Consider the following 5,764-nt stretch of genomic DNA (forward strand, 5'->3'; position numbering starts at 1 on the left):
GTATTTTCGTCTTTAACTTTGTCTTCTTAATGTGTCTCTGTCTGACCGGCTTGCCAGATTGTCTTGAGCTTCTTCGAGTCAGCTGACTCAACTAGGGCTGGCTGAATAGGATTGCCAGACCATTCCCACAAATCGGCCATCCTACACTTCATTCGCCCGAATGCACCGTCGTCGTCGTCGTATGGTACCCATGGTTTCATATACTCAGCGCAAGTGCTCGTCTGCCTTGGGCCTTCGCTGAATACTGAGTCTTTTGCCAAGTCGTAGGTGTCGTTGAATTTTACCCTTATGATCCGGTATGGACCAAGATATTTCGGCTTTAGCTTTAACCCAGGACCAAGTTGGGTTCTTTTGATGGCAACTAAATCGCCTATCTTATACTTTGATGCTGGTCTTCGTCTTAAGTTGTACCTGTTTTTGTTTTCATCTTGAATTTGTAGAATATGTTGCTTTGCTTCTTTACGTTGTTTATCTCGTTCATCATTAAAGTGTTGAATCATTTCGTCTTCTATCATTTCCTTGATTTTGATATCAGACTTTAATCGCATCTTTGTTCCCGTAAGCAGCTCAAAAGGAGTTGTTTTTATACTTCTACTAAATGTTGAATTGATGACTTGCTGGACATTATTTACAAATTTGTACCATTTTCTTGGATCGTCGCTTGAGAGTTTAGAAAGGACTGGGATGATTGTAGTATTTAGCCTCTCTACTTGGCCGTTCGCTCGAGGAAGTCCCGTCGTGATGATATGATGTTTTATGCCTTCGCTTTTACAGTACAAGTCAAATTCCTCCGAAGAAAAAGCTGATCCTTTGTCCGATATTATTTGGGATGGATTGCCAAAAACCTTGCTCTGCTCCTGTAGTCGTAAAACTGCATCTTTTGTAGAAGTCGACTTTGTTGGGTACAGCCAACAAAACTTGGTGAAACTATCGATGACTGCCAGGATATGTTTATACTGTTTATGTGTTGATTCCAGAGGTTCTAAAAAATCGATATGGTAGGTCATTAGCGGTTGTTCATCTTTGTATAATGGATGAAGCTCTCCTTCTTGTTTTCCTTGCTTGCGGTTAGTCATGATACATCTTATGCAACAGCTTATACATCTCTTTATTTTCTCTTCCAGATTCGGTATGAAATATTCTTTTCCAATGATCTCTCGTGTTTTCTTCATGGAAAAATGACCATGATCGTGGGCCTCTTTTATTAGTTCTCGTTGCATACTAGTTGGTACGACAATAAGTTCGTTGTCCGAGATAAGTTTGTGCAGAACTCCAGCCTTTAAAAAATAGTTATTGTGATTCGTCTTATCTGCCAATACGTCTATAATAGCCTTCAGCTGGTCGTCCTGAGCTTGCAGATGCTTTATTCTGCTATGCATACTGGTTTCGCTGATCATCATCATTGGTACACGACTGAGTGCATCAGCATGGCGAATTCGAGTGCCCGCTCTGTGTTCGACGTCATATTGAAATTCTTGCATTTGGAGAATCCAACGAGCTACTCGTGTGCACAGATCCTTTTTCTGAATAGTTTTAGCTAGAGCATTGCAATCTGTAACAAGTTTGAAGCGTAGTCCTAGTAAATAAACTCGAAATTTCTTTAATGCTTCTACAACAGCTAAGATTTCTAACTCGTAACTGGTGAACTTCTTTTCGGCATCTGTCGTTTTCTTCCTCATGTAATACACTGGATGAAACTGCATGTCTTCTGGCGACTTCTGGAGAAGGACTGCGCCAAATCCGTCGATTGAGGCGTCCGTATGAAGCTCCGTTTCGTGTAGCTGATGAAAAATTTTCAAAACTGGCTTCTCTGTAATAAGCTTCTTTAATTTGTTGAACGCAGCTAGCTCTTTCTCACCAAAAATAATCAATGCATCATGTTTTGTCATATCCGTTAGAGGCTTTGCAATCAGAGAAAAATTTGGTATAAACTTTCGAAAATATCCAACTAACCCCAAAAAACTCTGTAATTGTTTTAGATTAGACGGAATAGGAAACGATGACACGGCTTGCGTTTTCGATGTGGATGGACTTATACTTTGGTTCTCAATTACGTGTCCTAAATACTCAATTTTCGTTTTAAGAAACTGACATTTTTTGAAATTAATCACAAGCCCATATTCTTCGCATTGTTTGAGTACTTCTTTTAAATTGGCTACAGCTTCGTCTTCAGTTTTTGCTGGTATTATTATATCATCGACATATGGTATGGCATCTCCTTTCCTGGTTAGATCTCTGAATATAGCATTGACATGACGTTGAAAGACGCTGGGAGAGTTCGAAAGACCAAATGGAACTCGAAGAAACTTGAATTGTCCATTATGTGTTACGAAAGAAGTATACTTGCGGCTCCCTTCTTCAATGCCAACATGAAAAAAACCATTTTTTAAATCTATGGAACTGAAAATACGTGCATTTTGAAGCCTGTCTAACTGATCTTCTATTAAGGGAAGTGGAAAATGATCTCTAATGATTACTTTATTAATACGTCTGTAATCGATGCACAACCGATTTGATCCGTCCCGTTTTTTCACAAGCACGACTGGGCTTGTATACTCAGACTCTGATATATCAATTATGCCATCCTTCAGCCATTGATCGGTTTGATTGTCAATGATGCACCTTTCTGCATATGAGAATCTTCGAGGTCGTGAGTATATCGGTTTATCATCATTTAGAACTAATCGCATTTGAATATTTGTTGACTTTTCGCTTACCGGATGATAATTCTGTACCAAATTTTGAACTGCTTCTTTAGCCCTTTTACTTGCTGCTGGATCTATGTCGGCCTGCTGTTCACTGAAGTCATCCACATTGATTTTCAAAAAGGAACTTACTTCGGATTCTAAAGATTGGGTTTTTGTCACCTTTAGACCTTTGTAGCTGATTGTAACCTCCGCTTGCTTACAGAAATCCTCGCCAAGAACAATTTCCACATCCATAAATTGTTGCTCCACTGAGAGAAATGTCAAACAGTATTTCTCACCGTTAACATCGACCGTATATTTAAATGAACCCGATGCTTTGATCTTGTCTGTGTCTTTTTTCTTTCCGAAACCGATTAAATAAACGTTAGAATCACTCAACATTGGATTATTCATGTTTTTCAGCATTGCTTCAGATATTAAATTGTACTTGCTACCGGTGTCTAAGAACGCGTTATAATTAATATTATCGATTTTAACTGGGATAGACATAAAATTTTGAGTTGACGAAATTTTGCATGTATTGGCTTTATCATTTTTGGCACTGCTTGTTGGGCAATCTTTGGCAATATGTCCGAAATTATTACACTGAAAACATTTTCTGCCCTTATTTTTATAATCGCAATTAACTGATGTATGGCCCTTGGCGCCGCAATTAAAACATTTAAGTTCTTTGTTTGCACTTTTCTTTTGCACTGCTTGAAACTTATCATCGTTTTTCGGATACTGCTTGCCAACACCATTGTTATATTTGTTGTCATTTTTCGATTTCTCGCGCATAACTTCAAAAATTTTTAGCTTCTGCTTGAATTCATTTATATTATTAGACCCGTATAAAATTGATTTGTTATTCACCGTACCGTCTATGCCATCGATCACATATTGTATCAGCGAAGAGTCTTCAATATTTCCGCGAGATGACATTTCTTTCATGCACAAAAAATACTCCTGCAGACTTTCGTTTTTCTTTATTTTTCTATCCGACATTGACTTATGTAACTGTGCGCTATTTGTTGTTGATTTAAATTCAGCAAGAAGTGCGACTTTTAGTTTAAACCAGGTCGTTACATTTCGCTCATATTAGCAAACATTTTTGCTAGGCCTTTTAACGATCGTTTGGCAAAAATAAATTTTTGTAACTCGTTCCAACACATAACAGTTGCCATATCTTCAAAATCTTGGACCCATATTTCGATAGATAGATTATCTTCGCCACTAAACAAACGGATTGAGTCTTCTATATCGCGAAAGTTTAAAGCAAACCTCGGGACTTCGGAAAAACTGCTTGGATTTTGCACACAGCATGTATTTTGCACACTGCATGAATTCTCGCTTCGCACACTTATATTTTCGCACACTTCGTCGTTTTGTGACTCTTCGTCTTCACTTTCGTCGTTATTTTCCGTTTGAAAATCGGCATCTTTGAGCAAAGAATTCTTTTTTAAATTGCAAAATATGTGTTTCGTTAAATCGTTTTTATTGTGAGGCAATCGAAGCAAATTACAAATTACAGCCAGATCCATATCTGACAGATTTTCAGCAATATAATTAACTTTATCATTATACAAATTGTCCGACTCAGCAAACTCATAGCCCTCAAACTCGCGCACCCGTTTTCTATTATTTCTATCTCCTTCTTTTTCAAAAATAAACTTGTGCAACAGAACGATATTCTCTCTCTTTTCCAGCCGAAGCATCTCACTAATACACTGAAAGTCATTTAACTGTGCCATTTTTCGTTTCGTTTTTGTTCGTTGCTGTGTGTGTATGGGTAACTGACGCGGTAAAAACGCGGTAAAATGTGGCGTCTCTTTTTGGCTGATGCAATTTCCAAGAAATTGTGAAATAAAATTGTTTTCTTTTATACCGATTCGACTTTTATTGAACTTTTAGCATTATTCACCATTTTCATTAAACTTTTAGAGAGACCCGTATTATTTAATTTTGCGACTTTTTACACTTTATTTTAATTTTCCGTTATACTTTGTTTTTAGGTTGAGTTCTACTGGGTCTGGGCTACTTCTTTACACTTTTAAATCTTTTTCACTTTTACTTCTTTTGTGTGTGTCACCTCTCTTTCACTTTTTATTCTTTTAAAGTTGAGCCCAAATGTGTGGGTCACTTTTTTTTCACGTTTAATTCTTTTTAGGTTGAGCCCCCAAAATGTGTGGGACTGGGGTATTGTATTATGAATAAACACAGTCCCGGTTATAGTTTTATATTAGTTTTATTTAATGTTAAGATAAGTATTGATTTTTAGTTAATAGTAGATATAATTATAATTAATTGTTTAATGTCTTTCGCGTTTTCGTCGTGTGTACGTCTTTCACTTTCGGCTTTTCGTCTTAAAACTCGTCTTTTCGTCTTTAACTTTGTCTTCTTAATGCGTCTCTGTCTGACCGGCTTGCCAGATTGTCTTGAGCTTCTTCGAGTCAGCTGACTCAACTAGGGCTGGCTGAATAGGATTGCCAGACCATTCCCACATTTGTTAGAACCATAATTTCAGAAATCGACGACTGGTTGTTAACAATGCAACTACAGGACAAAATACTTGCCGAAATAATCGCAGTACTGAAGGGAAAGCGTCATAGTGATCAACTGAAGCAACTACGTATAGATTATGTCATCGAAAATCATCGCCTTTATCGGAAAATGGAAAACACTATTCTCTTCGTTGTGCCAAAGGCAGTAAGATGGCGCATTGTTAAAAGTTACCATGATGATGTCGGACACTTCGGTCTTGATAAAACCATTGAGAGGATTCAAAAACGATTTTGGTTTCCAAAGATTAGGAAATACGTGAAGGACTATATTTCCACATGCATCCAATGCTGCTACTATAAGTCTAAAGGAGGAAAGCCTGAAGGTTGCATGCATTACAACGATGTTGAACCGGTTCCTTTTCGTCGACTTCACGCGGATCATTTGGGTCCTTTTATTCGAAGCAAACGAGGAAATACTCATATACTGGCTATATCTGATTCATTCAGTAAATTTCTAACCGTAAAAGCAGTTAAAAGTACAAAATCATTACCTGTTCTATCAACGCTAAACGAAAT

This window comes from Drosophila willistoni, unplaced genomic scaffold (assembly GCF_018902025.1).
Source record: "Drosophila willistoni isolate 14030-0811.24 unplaced genomic scaffold, UCI_dwil_1.1 Seg190, whole genome shotgun sequence".
Taxonomy (NCBI): domain Eukaryota; kingdom Metazoa; phylum Arthropoda; class Insecta; order Diptera; family Drosophilidae; genus Drosophila; species Drosophila willistoni.